The sequence below is a fragment of the Lepidochelys kempii genome, chromosome 1, assembly GCF_965140285.1.
Source record: "Lepidochelys kempii isolate rLepKem1 chromosome 1, rLepKem1.hap1, whole genome shotgun sequence".
NCBI classification, from domain to species: Eukaryota; Metazoa; Chordata; order Testudines; family Cheloniidae; genus Lepidochelys; species Lepidochelys kempii.
The window spans coordinates 303,004,918-303,021,203 of NC_136380.1; positions in this window are offsets into that span (position 1 = coordinate 303,004,918).

The window sequence follows — 16,286 nt, forward strand, 5'->3', positions numbered from 1 at the left end:
GCAGAAAGACCAAGTACTAGTGACTGATTTTATGAGGCGATCCCAGGAAGTGTGCAGCACTTCACAGGATGAACCTGGAGCCTGAAGTGCCCTCTTATCCCAAATGTGGTCTCGCCAGTTTAGGGTTGATGCCCATTGAAATGATAATAGCAAGAAGGATGGAAGGAGAGAGCTTGCACTGTTGCTACCTTTGCCATACCTGCTCTGTGGATAAATAGGAGATTTCAGCCCTCAGGCTTTTCAATATGGCACCTTTCACATACACTAAACAGACTTTAACTTTTTTTAAAAGATGCATAGTATAGTTGAAGTGCAAAATAAAAAGAGTATGCTGGTCACAAAGACCTGCTATTGCATCATGGAAAACTAAAATACCTTTGACACAGTTCTACTTCTATATAATCAGTGTGTGTTTACATAATAACCTTCACCTGGAGTCATCAGAGGGGACCGAAGCCCATACCTTTAACACTAGAAACACCTAGGCCTATACTACATGAGCTACAGGAGTAATTTCTTCTGTTAGTAGTGGTAGCTGGTCCCCATCTGCTATGTGGTCCAGCCCCTAGGAAGGGAACAGTACACACTACGCCTATGTATGCTATACACTTTTCTTTATCTCCTATTTCAGTTTTTTCTTTTCTTTCGTTACCTAGTTTAACACATTCACATGAACACAAGATTTTTTTAAAGAGTTCATCAGCTTCTGCTGCTAACTCCCCAGCTGGAGTCATAATTGTCTCTTTTGGACACCACAGTTAGTTGCTGTGAAGATCTATAATGACCCCAACAGACAATTATAACAGCAAGTGAGAAATAAACTGTGTGATGAGATGAACCCTAGAAACAAAAATCTTATGTTTCTGTAAATGTCTTTAGTGATAAAGGATTTAGGAGAAACTTTCCCAACACTCTGAAAATATGACATTCACAAAAGTTGTTTCAAATCCTCCCTGCAGCTGTCAGTTGCTTTTTAATGGAACATGAAGTTCTCATGCAGTCTCTCCCACTCATCTTCTTGTTACCATGACTGCTTTCTGGTTCTGTCTCTTGCTGACAAACATCCATCATGCAAACCAGTGGGGGAAAATGCTAGTATTTGGCGTTCCCATACATGTGGATTTGTCAAACCCCTAGTCACAAGCGCTGCAGTCATTAGGACAGCTTGTGGTGTCATGTGAAACTGACACTTCTAACCTATAGATTTTTCTGGCAGGAGAGAACATAAATCACATATGTTGTACCAACACCAGTCCCCAGGGAAATAAACACTTCATCTTCTCTGTGATATAGGTCTCAGTTACTGCTCATCTGGTAACTAAATGGTAGTCCAAAATACAACCACTACAGCCTTTCTGAGGTAGATTAAATATGTTGCTGTTTTCTTTATCTTGCAAAATGCTGAGCAACCTTAACTTCCATTGACTTTAACAGTAGCTTATCTGGCTCAATACAATGTAGGATTGAGCCCTAAATCACCCTATCATAGAAAATAAGGCTGGAAGAGATTTCGAGAGGCCATCTAGTCCAGCCCCCTGAGCTGAGACAGGACCAAGTATACCCAGACCATCCCTGACAGATGTTTGTCTAAATTGTTCTTAAAAACCTCCCAGGATAAGGATTCTACAACCTCCCTTGGAAGCCTATTTCAGTTCTTCACTACCCTTATAATTAGAAAGTTTTTCCTAATATCTAACCTGAATCTCCTCTTCTGCATACTGAGACAATTACTCCTTGTCCTACCTACAGTGGACATGGAGAACAATTTTGTGTTTTGCCTTGGGTTGTCAAGCAATTAAAAAAATGAATCGTGATTAATCATGCTGTTAAACAACAATAGAATACCATTTATATAAATATTTTTGGATGTTTTCCACATTTTCAAATATTTTGATTTCAATTACAACACAGAATACAAAGTGTACAGTGCTCACTTTATATTTATTTCTATTATAAATATGTATACTGTAAAAATAAAAGAAATAGTATTTTTCAATTCACTTAATACAAATGTAGAGTTATGTACAAAAAATAACTGCATTCAAAAATAAAACAATGTAAAACTTTAGCGCCTACAAGTCCACTCAGTCCTACTTCTCGTTCAGCCATTCACTCAGACAAGCAAGTTTGTTTACATTTGCAGGAGATAATGGTGCCTGCTTCTTTTTTACAACATCACCTGAAAGTGAGAACAGAAGTTTGCATGGCACGTTGTAGCCAGCGTTGCAAGATATTTACATGCCAGATGCGCTAAAGAGTCATATGTCTCTTCATGGTTAAACCATCACTCCCAGGACATGTGTCCATGCTTATGATGGGTTCTGCTTGATCATGATCCAAAGCAGTGCAGACCAACACATGTTAATTTTTATCATTTAAGTCAGATGTCACTAGCAAAAGATTGGTTTTCTTTTTTGGTGGTTCGGGTTCTGTAGTTTCTGCATCGGAGTGTTGCTCTTTTAAGACTTCTGAAAGCATGCTGCACACCTCGTCCCTCTCAGATTTTGGAATGCACTTCAGATTTTTAAACCTTGGGTTGAGTATCTTTAGAAATCTCACATTGGTAACTTCTTTGCATTTTGTCAAATCTGCAGCGAAAATGTTCTTAAAATGAACAACATGTGCTGGGTCATCATCCGAGACTGCTATAACATGAAATATATGGCAGAATGCAGGCAAAATACAGAGCAGGAGACATACAATTCTCCCCCAAGGAGTTCAGTCACAAATGTAATTAATACATTATTTTTTTAATGAGCATCATCAGCATGGACTGGTGGCCAAGGCATGAAGGGGCATACAAATGTTTAGCATATCTGGCATGTAAAGACCTTGCAATGCCAGCTACAAAAGTGGCATGCGAACATCTGTTCTCACTTTCAGGTGACGTAAATAAGAAGCAGGCAGCATTATCACCCATAAATGTACACAAACTTGTTTCTCTTAGCTATTGATTGCACAAGAAGTAGGACTGAGTGGACTTGTAAGCTCTAAAGTTTTACATTGTTTACATTGTTTTGTTTTCGAATGCAGTTATGTAACAAAAAAAATCTACATTTGTAAGTTGCACTTTCACTAAAAAGAGATTGCACTACAGTACTTGTATGAGGTGAATTGAAAAATACTATTTCTTTTGTTTTTTTTACAGTGCAAATATTTGTAATACTTTGTATTCTGTGCTGTAATTGAAATCAATATATTTGAAAATGTAGAAAAACCACAATAAATATTTATTAAATTTCAATTGGTATTCTGTTTAACAGTGCAATTAAAATTGTGATTAATTGTGATTATTATTTTAATTGCAATTAATTTTTTTGAGTTAATCACATGAGTATAATCAACAGACTAATTTTGCTATATTACTTGTCCAACAGATGTCTCGGCAGTTAAAGTCCCCCATTACTACCAAGTCTTGTATTTTGGATATTCTGTTCTCTGTTCTAGAAATGCCTCATCCACCTCCTCCTCCTGATTCGGTGGCCTTTTGTAGACCCCTTCTATTCCCCTTTTACCTTCACATTCAGACTTTCAGTTGGTCTGCTTTTCACTGCCTTCTGGATATCAGCACAAATGTATATATTCTTGATGTGTAATGCAACACCTCTTTCCTTTTTTCCTGGTCTGTCTTTCCTGAACAAGTTATACACCTCTGTACCAGTATTCCAGTCATGAGATTTATCCCCCCAACTCTTTGTGATGTCAATTACATCATAATGCTGTGTGTGTATTAAGACTTTCAGTTCTTTCTGTTTATTTCCTATTATCAGAAGTAAGAACCTGCAGAGAGCATGTTTACCTGTTAGCTTAACCCCCAGGCAGTTTAATGAGTGCAGCTAGGACGCAACTGAGCTGCCTAATTAGACCAACTGGCTGAGAAGATCAGCAAATCTCTTAATTCCAGCAGTGGCTGCAGGGTGCTGGCTGCTCAAGGCCTTTGCCCATGGCTACAATAGCTCGTGTGCCTGCTTGTTCCTAGCCCCCTGCCATGTTCCAGCCCTGCTCCTGGCTTACCTCACTCCAGGTAACCCAGCTCTGACCCTCGGCTCCGATTCCTGACTGTTGTCTCTGGCTTCTGACTCTGGATTCCTATTCCTGGCTACTGACTCCTGCACTATCCACTAGGCCTGACTGCACTTGTCGCAGCCCCTCACAACCAAACTCCTTGCATTTGTGTACAGACATCTAAGATGTTGAGTAGACTCCTCCACTATTTCCCTACTTGTTGCTTCTATGACCTATTGTAATTTTCCGTTCCTCCTCCCCCACCCAACCTTCTGTCAAGGTCACCTTTTTTATTCTTACTTTCTCATGATTAATCTCTGTCAATGTGGGCATATTTAGATCAAACCAGCTTTTCATAAAGTACTTCATATGAGAAAACCTATGACACTTGCACTTCCAGGCTGCTAAAAGCCAGTGAAGAATATGCCCACTACTCATAGAAATAGTCAATACCTCCTTCAGAGAAGCCCATCTGTGAAACTCCTTGCAAAATGCAGTAGTTCACCCAATCCTCAGGAAGCCAACACTCAGCCCTGAAGATCTCTCCAACTATCTTCCCATTTCCAACCTACACTTCCTGGGCAAAATAACTGAGCAACCACCTCAGCCAACATTCTGGATGCCTCACAATCAAGGTTGAAATCAGGTGTCAGCAGATTAGGTTGTAGGTGGCTGGAGTGGTTGGAGCCAGAGTCAGGCCTAGTGTTTGCAGTCTGAGATCAGGAACTGGAGCCAAGGGTCAAAACTGGATTCAAAGGCCAGAGCCTAGGATCAGGACCGAGTGACCCAAAGTGAGAGAAGGCTGGGAACAAGCAGTCACAGAAGCTATTGCTTTGAGCAGCCACTGAACCGCTGCTGCTGGGCTTAAGAGCCAGTCTGCTAATTGTTCGAACCAATCAGGTGCAGTGATCCATCAGGTAGTCTAGCTACTGAGGCTACAGCTGTCTGAGCAGGTGCAGCTATGCCAGCTGACACCAGGGCCCAGCACAGAGATGACTCTAAAGACACTAAAAATGCCTTTCTTATAGTCATGGACACAGATAAGATCTCCTTGCTCATACTGCTGGACCCCTCTGGAGTCTTTGACACAGTGGACTACAAAGGTGCTACAAATCCAACTACATGACATAGCAGGGGATGGCCCAACACTACAGTGGCTCCAATTGCACCTCTCCAGCAGAACTCAATGTGGTGATGGATTACTGCTCATCCTCTCTGAAAGCTCTCACCTGCAGAGTCCCCCAGGGATCCATACTATCTCCACTTCTCTTCAGCATCAGAGTACTGGGACAGATAGGGAAATGCCATGGGCTCAGCTATCAACTATATATCTATCTCCTTTTCAACTGATGCAACCACCACCACTACTAAAATGTGAGACTGTCTACAGGTAATCAACTCCTGGATGAAGAGCAGCTGGCTCAAGCTGAACCCAGGCAAGACTGAAGTGATGCTCACTGGAAAGGGGAAACACTTCAATGAGTTGGCCACGACATCGAAGGCACACAGCCCCCATGCATCAAAGTGGTACAAAGCCTTGGGACCCCTGCTTGACTCCTCACTGAACTTGGACGACCAGGTACACCGGTTTAAAAAAATACCTTCTTTCACCTCCAGTTTTCTAGGAGCCTTTCTCGCTTTATCTCAGACCAGAACCTGACCACTGTGATTCAAGTGTTTGTCACTTCCAGGCTGGACTACTGTAACTCATTGTAGCTGAAGCTGACTAAGAAGATGATGCACAGGTGCCAGCTGGTACAGTATGTGGATGCTTGTCCTTTCCATGACTTAGGCTACCATCAGGCCCATACTCAAGTCCCTCCACTGCCTCCCAGTCAGATTCTGATGCCAGTTTAAGGCCTTGATCCTAAATTTAAAAGCAAAGAATGGATCAAGCCCCAACTACATCAAACACCAAACTGTGATCTATGAACCACCGTAACAGCTGCAGTCCTCTGGGACCATGCAGATCTCAAAGCCCGGGGTGAAGCATGTGAGAGCTGGGGACAAAGCATTGTCTGTCATGGGGATCCAGCTGTGGAACACTCTTCCAGAGGACATCAGAGGAGTGCAGTCTGACCAGCTTTAGGAAATATTGCAAGGCCTTCCTCTCTGAGAAGGCCTTTCTACTGTAAGTGATGCTCACAATTCAAATACCCCCTTTATTTCCAAACTTGTCCCTCCTTCCCCACCCCAATAAAAAACAAAAAGTATAACTGTTCAGAGAATGACAACACTGTTCTGTTTTTGTTAGTTTTCAAGGTTTTGAAATTTGCTTTTGTTCCATACTGGTATGAAAAACAAAACTTTTCAAAGTTTGCTGTGAAATACAATTGTGTCAGTGTCTGGTTTTGGTTTGACAATGTCAGGTGTTTGATCTCTCTCTCGCACTCTCTCTCTCTTTCCTTCCTGCCCCCACCATCCTCCCATTGGGGAGAGCCCACCTTGGATCTCAGAAACCTTCCCATCCAAAACTTCATTGAAATCAATACACATATGTGAAATGTTGCCATTTTGACAAAACAATATATCTTGACAAAAAGGATCTAGTTGAGCATGTTCAGATCAGCTCTAATTAGAACTAAGCAATGCCTGGACAGAAATGTCTAAAACAAAAAAACATACAGCATCAACCAAATATGGAATTTAAGTTCCTGGCTATTATTTCAGAATCATCTGGTGCTTATGTGACTCAAGAAAAAAGTCTTTCACTTGGTATTCACTGTAACTGTTAATGTACTTGATCCTGGAAGGTGCTGAGCGATTACAGCTCTCTCTGCAGTTCTTGGGAATTGGGAGAGCTCGGCATGCTTTATGTTTACATCCTTAGATTGCAGCCCAGCTCTGCAGTGAACTGTTCTTATCAAATGAACAATGTGATGTTTAACCCATTACATTCTACAGTCTTTATTCTTCTGATAGATTAACAGGGATACTGGGATTTAGAGCTAGGGACAGAGGCTGAATCTGGTGTAAATCAAGAATCATAGAATATTAGGGTTGGAAGAGACCTTAGGAGGTCATCTAGTCCAATCCCCTGCTCAAAGCAGGACCAACCTCAACCTCAACCTCAACTAAATCATCCCAGCCAGGACGTTGTCGAGCTGGGCCTTAAAAACCTCTAAGGACGGAGATTGGGTCCTGCACTTAGGACGGAAGAACCCAATGCACAGCTACAGACTAGGGACCGAATGGCTAGGCAGCAGTTCTGCGGAAAAGGACTTAGGGGTGACAGTGGACGAGAAGCTGGATATGAGTCAGCAGTGTGCCCTTGTTGCCAAGAAGGCCAATGGCATTTTGGGATGTATAAGTAGGGGCATAGCGAGCAGATCGAGGGACGTGATCGTTCCCCTCTATTCGACATTGGTGAGGCCTCATCTGGAGTACTGTGTCCAGTTTTGGGCCCCACACTTCAAGAAGGATGTGGATAAATTGGAGAGAGTCCAGCGAAGGGCAACTAAAATGATTAGGGGACTGGAACACATGTGTTATGAGGAGAGGCTGAGGGAGCTGGGATTGTTTAGCCTGCAGAAGAGAAGAATGAGGGGGGATTTGATAGCTGCTTTCAACTACCTGAAAGGGGGTTCCAAAGAGGATGGCTCTAGACTGTTCTCAATGGTAGCAGATGACAGAACGAGGAGTAATGGTCTCAAGTTGCAGTGGGGGAGGTTTAGATTGGATATTAGGAAAAACTTTTTCACTAAGAGGGTGGTGAAACACTGGAATGCGTTACCTAGGGAGGTGGTGGAATCTCCTTCCTTAGAGGTTTTTAAGGTCAGGCTTGACAAAGCCCTGGCTGGGATGATTTAACTGGGAATTGGTCCTGCTTCGAGCAGGGGGTTGGACTAGATGACCTTCTGGGGTCCCTTCCAACCCTGATATTCTATGATTCTATGATTCTATGATTCCACCGCTCTCTAGGTAATGCATTCCAGTGCTTCACCACCCTCCTAGTGAAATAATGTTTCCTAATATCCAACAATTAGACCTCCTACACTGCAACTTGAGACCATTGCTTCTTGTTCTATCATCTGCCACTACTGAGAACAGTCTAGATCCATCCTCTTTAGAATCCCCCTTCAGGTAATTGAAGGCTGCTATCAAAAGCCCCCTCACTCTTCTCTTCTGCAGACTAAATAACCCCAGTTCCCTCAGCCTCACCTTGTAAGTCATGTGCTCCGACCCCCTAATACTTTTTGTTGCCTCTGCCAGACTTTCTCCAATTTGTCCACATCCCTTCTGTGGGGGGGGGGGACCAAAACTGGATGCAATACTCCAGGTGTGGCCTCACCAGTGGTGAATAGAGAGGAATAATCATGTCCCTCGATCTGCTGGAAATGCTCCTACTAATACAGCCCAATATGCCATTGGCTTTCTTGGCAACAAAGGCACACTGCTGACTCATATCCAGCTTCTCGTCCACTGTAATCCCCAGGTCCTTTTCTAAGAACTGCTGCTTAGCCAGTCGGTCCCCAGCCTGTAGCGGTGCATGGGATTCTTCCTTCCTATGTGCAGAACTCTGCACTTGTCCTTGTTGAACTTCATCAGATTTCTTTTGGCCCAGTCCTCTAATTTGTCAAGGTCACTCTGGACCCTATCCCTACCCTCCAGCATATCTACCTCTCCCCACAGTATCTGCAAACTTGCTGAGGGTGCAATTCATCCCATCATCCAGATCATTAATAAAGATGTTGAATGAAACCATCCCCAGGACTGACCCCGGGGCACTCTGCTTGAGACTGACTGCCAACTAGACATCGAACTGTTGATCACTACCTGTTGAGCCCGACAATCTAGTCAGCTTTCTATCCACCTTATAGTCCATTCAGCCAATCCATACTTTTTTAACTTGCTGGCAAGAATACTGTGGGAGACCATATCAAAAGCTTTGCTAAAGTCAAGAATAATGGCACTGAAGTCAATGGGATGACAGTGGTTTGATATCAGAATCAGTTCCAGAGTCCTAAATTCAGGGAAAAGATTTTATAGACTCTCTTTATTTCCTATCCTTTCTCTGGTTTCTGAGCAACATTTTAGAAGTTGAAATGCACTTCACGACTCTCTGATGAGCCAGCAAAAAGCTCTGAATGGTAATGAGATCATTCAGTAGCAATACTCTCAGCACTGTGCTGCTGCTAATTGACAATTCAGAAGCAAACAGTCATACAAATGGGGTGGAAGGACAATTGAAAACCCTATAAATAATTATGGTTTTGTTTTTCAAATTCGATACTGCTATTTCATCTGAATAACTTTTTCATTACGCAACTGACTTTGAAAAACACCTGCAGGGGCACATGATCTTTTAGTGGGCTCAGAGAAGTACTCCAAGCTCTTTGCTACTCAAGAAAAGTTTGTGGTTAATTTTTTAATTGCCAAAAAACTAGCTAAAGTTTGTTTCTGTTCTGAACAGTGACTGTAAAAAAATTATCTTTTTCCTAGAAGATCTTCCTGTGTTTAAACAAAGTTATAGCTGCAGATGTGTATGACAAAAATAAGTGTTTCCTGCTTATTACGTTTACAGACCTCAGCTAGCTATGGGAAAGTCAGGGGGAGTTTGTACCTTCATGTGCATCATCAATGTAATTGTTTACTAAGTTCAACTCAGAAACCATGGGAGTTAAAGAGGTGTTGTTCAGCTTGGAGAACCTTAATTTGTGATTATGATGAGTGAGAAGAAACATAACCAGCTTGATGCTCAGATCCCAAGCTGATCTTGCAGGGCTGAAAGTTACAGAAAACATTTTCTTCTTATAAACATAAGATAAGGAACCTTACAATGTTAGTTTTACAGAGCTTTCAGTGTACTTGAAGGGATTAAAAACAATCCCAACTAGTTGGGAGGTGAGAGAGCAAGTAAAGATTACTGGAGAAGAGCTTATTATAAAATCACACATCTAGGGTTTTACTCTGAGTGGATCACCGCACTTGAAGCCCTGACTTTAGCTAGATTCTGATTTGCATGTATTTGATGATTTACATTCACTAGGATAAGTGAAGTGCCCCAAGGAAGCAATCTAAAGAGATCCGGTCCAACGTCAGCTGTGCGAATGTGTATCCCGCCTGCACACAAACTCCTCCCATGCAGAGTAGATGCTGCACCCGAGCCAATGGGAGTAGGCAGTTGATGCAGCAATTGGGTTGCTGCCCATAACTGAATCAGTTTGTAAAAAGGTTTGGAGGATGAATGAAGCCTAGTGAAATGACTCCACACAAGAAAAATGTACTGTGACAGCCAGTCAGCCCTTTTTCTCAAGGGATAATGTTTATAACAAGAAATCAGAATAAACTGACAGGCAAAAAAGGAATCAGAAAGCCCTACCACCTGGATTTCAAAGCACTCCTATGTGTGTCTCCCTATATTCCCATAGGTATTCTCTCTCCTTCTTCCAAGCAGCCAAGTTACAGTATTTACTTTAAGCATCTCTGCAAAAGGAAGGGGAGACTCTCATTAGTTCATGGAGTATCAGGCTCCCCTAAACTCTTCAGCCTGCTCAGCATATTTCCCCATTGTGCTAATATATACACAGTGCAAGATCAGAGTCCTAGACATGTTTGTTACTAATAAACATTTTTTAAAAATCCTCTTAGCAAAGTTTTGCAAATATCCTGTTGGCAGACAAGTTTTGTCATCCTGGAAAGGGTGTTAAAAGAGCTCAGACAAAAGGAAACTAGAATGTATATTTTATTGTACTCTAGAAATGTTATATACCAACATACACCATTTGAAAGCCTTCTAGGAGTGTGAGTGTCTTTCACAGTGTGAAATTGACAACAGATTTTCTGTTGCTTTATAAGGTTAATTCCAGGATAACAACATACACTCATAAGAGGATACACATGAGCTGTGGCTGGAGGTAACACTCATACTGTTCCTACAGAATCCCTGCACTGTCCGATCAGTCAGCTGAATCAGCCTTTGCCTTGTAGTAGGGTGAGTTCCATAAAGGGTAAGATACAGATAGGATACCAACGATGGATGCAAGTGGTGATGTGTAAGGAAAAAGGAGAGGAGCAGGAGGAACAGGCTAATAATTGCAAAACTGTACTGAAGAGATAGGCATCAGCCCATCTCCATGGACCTGGGGTACTGCTGCTTAAAAGGGAATGTAAAAAAGCATATTCATGAAAAATAAAATAGCATACAGCTTCTTGTTCAGGAAGTCAAAGTGCATATCCCACAAGACCCACAGGAAAAGTGGCAGGTCTGCAGTATTTATAGGAGTGATTCTACCATTTTATGGTGCTCCATTATTCAAGACTTCTCCTTTCTTTCCCTGTTGAAAAGTGCCCCTTTGTGATGTGGGCGGGAAGCTATGTGTGTGAGGAAAACTGTCAACTGGCCACCCCTTCCAGTCATTACTGTAAAAGGCTCTTCACTATTAAGGGAAGAGGGACACCTGGTGGTAGACATAGTGATTTGTAGTCAAGGAGTCATGGGCTCTGATTTTCCTCTGACTGCTAACCTGAGTTGGTAGTGTTACTCCTGACGTATATAGTGGGGGAATCAGCCATGCTTTATAAAAACTGACTGAAGGGAGGGCATGAGAAGCTCTAGGGAAAAAAAGGAAGACGGCAAGGAAGGATCAAGTGAAAAGAACTGGCTAGAGTTAGGAAGTGAAGGGCTGGGAAAACTATGGAAGTGATGAGATAGTAGTAAGGAAATGATGAAATAGAATGGGTGGGAGAAAGAAAGGGGCAGCTGAAGCAATGAAAAGGATGGAAAGAAAATGAAGGCGATGGGGAAAAGTGTCTTATTTTAATAATATGAAAACTGCCAGCACTCTAACTCCTAACTATTGGAAACAGAGAAACCTGAAAACCATCATAGAATGTATTGTGGAGATCACACAATGAGCTATAAATTAGGGGAAATTTAAAGGGCTAAAGGCACTGGACGGGAGGAAAGGTGGCCCAGTGATTAGGGCAGTGTCCTAGACTAGAGAATAATACACCCAGGTTCAATTCCCTGTTCTACTATAGATTTTCCGTGTGTCCTTGAGTTAGTTACCTAGCTTCTGTGTGTCCATCTGTAAAATAGATGATAACACTCTCCTACCTCACTGGGGTCCTGGAGAACAAATGGGCTCTTCAGGGATAAAAGCACTGCCTGTTGGGATGATGCCCCTATGACCAAGTCAGTCACAGGGTACACTGAAAATGTATTGTGTCCACCCTAATCTACAGGGGGTAGTATTTTCCCCTCAGCCAATCCCCACAGACTGCCAGATACTGGATGGGGGGTATATAAGCATGATCAATATATATTGTAAAAAGATAGAGTGTGTTTATGAGCCGAGCAAAGAAATAACACCACTCGTTAGAATCTGTGACTCTACCATCCAGATCAGAGTTTGGTTTTAGTTGTTTTCTTTTAAGTATGTTTTCCAGAGACACCAATGGAGTGGCTTCCTTTGGTTTTAGATTGTTTTTTGTATCTTTTGGCAGATTGTCAAGTCCTCTAGGGTCCCAAGTTTACATAGAACATCTATAGAGAGAGGGCTTGGAAAACTTCATCTTATGAGAAATGTTTATGGTTTAAAAAATCAGTAAAAGCCCAGTATTTTTTTAAAGATGTGACTGTCCTGTGTCTGCACCCCAAACACTGTAGTGTTTGTCATCCTAGGCTCAAGAACCGGAAGGGGACACTGAATATACCCCGAGGAGCCCAGGTTCACAGCCAGCGTCCATGCTGAGTGAAGACTAACAAGGAAGGAAACAGAAATGATCTTTAAAAGTCCCTTAGATTTAAAGCATTTCATTTCAGTTTCACCGTTTGCGCACTGGCAGGCTGCCACCTTTCAGATCTGAGATACAGTGACATCTCCCCAATCACAGAGCAATTGCTCACAGCGATGTAAAGATGCACAACTGAACTGATTAGGCAATCACTGACACAGACATACATACTTAAGTCATTAATCTAACAAGAGTTAGGCATAGTCATTGATTTGGGGGGATGTAGGACCTCTTGAAATTGATTATACTGATTGATTATACAGAGCAATTTCATGTCAGAGCCCTATCCACCCCTTCACAGAGGCAGCATTTCTTAAGTCACCCTGAGGACACTTCTAACAACTCTATAGGGTTAGTGAAGATCTGTCCATTTTATTCGATAAACAGCCTTAAAGAAACTATATATAGGAATATTATGTTTTACAAATCAACTTTTCCCACTTACTAAGGCCCGTGAGAGCTGTGGCTGGACTCAGCATTGCCCTAATATAGTATCTATGATAACGTCCCCGAATACAGGATTCCCTCTGGAAGATCTATCACCCTAAAGGTGTCCAACATAAACAGTCTCCTCTTGTCCTCGCCAATATCCTAGACTAATCTGGTTCCACTCAGGTTGGATCTGGTCAGTTCTGCTTCTCCCTCTAAGGAGATCCCAGTCTCCATTTGTGTCCATCCTCATGCCTGGTTTACGCTGGTCTGGTTCTGATTCTCAAGACAACTGCCACCTGCTTTGGCTTCTGTATCCTGGGTGATCCTGACCGGGTGTGGCCCCTTGAGTCAATTTCTGGCTTGTCTCCTTGATGCTGCCTTTCTGGTGTGCAAGGTAACAGATTCCAGCACCTAGCCTATCTAGCTATTCATCACGAGCTGTGTCAGGTTCATTATTTCTAGTGACTTATCACTGTAAACACCAGCCACACCAGCTGGCTCCCATTTGAAGGCACATAGACTCCATCTCCTTGCAGCCCAGTGGGGTTGGGTGGAGGGGAGGAAGGCTTCCTATGGCTGTCACTCTTCCCTACTGAAGTTCACACTCAGAAGTAGTGCTAGAAGGTGACTCGAGCCTGGGGAGGTGAAGAGTCTCCTTCCTCAACCTTGGCCAAGGGGGTGGGTGAAGATGTTCCCCAGGTCTAGAGGGGGATAAAGACCCTGGTGGTAGCAGTGAGAGAGAATGGTGTGATTGTGTGAACTGAGTGAGAAGAGAGAGAGAGAATGCTTTCAGCAGCAGATGCCCCACTGTCTTTAAACCGCTCCCATCTAGCAGCCCATATCTACCCCTTAGCTCCAGTTGGCAGCATGCGTTTAGGAGAGACCCAGGACTCAGAATAGCAACTACGCTGCAGCTTAGCAATGAGGTATATACGTAGAGCTGTGTGGGGAAGCTTGCTCGCTCCTAGCCCACACTGTGTTTTAGCCTTCATGATTTGGCTCTTAATTTCTAACTCACTGAATACAAGGATAAATGGACATGCAATTCCTCTGATACCAACACACATGGTCTATTTGGTAGGTAATATAGTGACCTCTTCAAAGCCAGTTGTATATATTTTTATTGTAAACAGAAAGGTGCTTTAAAAAAGACCATTTCTTATCTGACTGGAAGGGGAGCTTGAAGGCTGTTGGGATGGGAAAGTCTAAAGCAGACCCCAGTAAGGGTGAAATACTGCACAGGAATTTTTCAGTAGAAAATATAGACGTTTTCCACTAGGTGGTAGAAATCTGCCGTCAACCGTAGCTTTTAAAAAACAGAAAAATTCACTTAATTATGAAGGGCAGCTGAATTAAGATAGAAAATAGCTGTAATAACAGCTTACTATGTATCGATTAAAATGAGTTCTCTGCCTGTAGAAGAGACAATCACAGAAAATTATTCTTAATACTATCCCTGACACAGAGGCACAAATGTCACTTAGGGAGGTTTTCAGATGTTTTAGGAAAGGAAATGAAGGGATAATTTCATCTAAATGAATTCTCTCAGCCTCTGCAGAGGGACTGTCATCTGTAATTTCAGACCATAGCAGCTCAGGAAACAAATCTCTCATGCACTTATTTATCTTCCATTGACAAAATACATATTTTAAATTGGTAGAGTTTGAATTAACATGTCATTTAATAGATCTCCCATAGCCCAAGACTGGCAGGGATGCAAATGTTGCTTTTAGAGGCATCCAGATGGTGGCAGCAAGACTATACATTATTTAACATACCAAACCACATGTCTGTAAATTAGAGAGCTTTCTGGTATCAGCACTAACAAATCACATGTTGGGGCAATTACAAGAGAGAAGGAGCAGGAGCCCAACGTGCATTACCTGCCACCTGCTTGTACAAGACCAGCAGGAAACCCATGATGCCCTCTCTCCAGTGCTTTTTTTTGCATACCTTACCTGTGAGTCATATGCTATGGCTCATGCTATGTGATGAAAGCGACAACTACGTACAATATGGACCTTTCATAGGTGTTGAGAGCCCACAGCTCCCGGCACCAACAATTGGTGTTGTGTACATTCAGCACGTCAGAAAATCAAGCCCTGAAGAATGTGAGCATTCTGACTGCATGAATGCTCAGCCTTTAACTCCACCTGCACTCTTAGCAACTGAAGGTCATTCCATATCATAGGAAAGGTAATTTTCCCTAGAACTTCAATAAGGTATTGCACTTGGCTATACCTTAGATGTCCTAATCTATATACAGGCAGACAAAGGTCTGATTGTCTTTTTGGAGTGGGCAATATTGCTAATATTTTAAAGATAATTTATAAAAATAAAGAATTAGTAGAACTCTGTTCATTTCTAAAATGTAACTTACATTCCCTGAATATAAACAATCTTTTTTTCTGACTCATGTAAAAGGGACCAATGTTATCTGCATTATCAGCCTCTTTGATAGCTGCCTAGACAAGGGATTTTTGCTCAGTCTCAGTTCCTCTCAGTCCTCTACATGTACATCACATTTGTTTTAAACTTACTTTCAGTGTTGCTATTGACAAGAAGTATAGCAATTTAGAATATTGTAATGAACAAGCTACCCTGTGTGCCTTTGCCCTCTGTAAGATGAAATCAGAACTACTCAACTGTGCGTCATAGGCCCCACAGTGCTAACAGCTTATGATGAGTTGCCTTTGCTCTAATGGTGCTTTTGGAACAGGCGGATATGGATTCTATCCCCACTGTGACCATGAAATGCCTAGTGTCCTTGTTGTGCAGCACACTGACTACTATGAAGTTTCAAGTTGACTACAGATTTTTTAAAATATTTAACAAATACTTATGATAATGAGACTTCTTTAAAACATATTTTCTTCATAATTCTCCTTTGTGGCCTTGGTGCTGCTCAGTGGGCGGAGAGACAACTGTATTTAGTGGTTAATATGGTTTGTATCCTCAATGGAATTTTTTAAAGTTGAGTTACACCTGGGTTAAAAAAACACTTTTAGAGCTAGGGAGTGGTCTTGAGCTCAGTTCCATTGAATATGATTAGCTTAAACCTCAGAAGCTGATGCCTGCAGAGGGTTTGTTAAGCCCTTTCTAACTTAGCC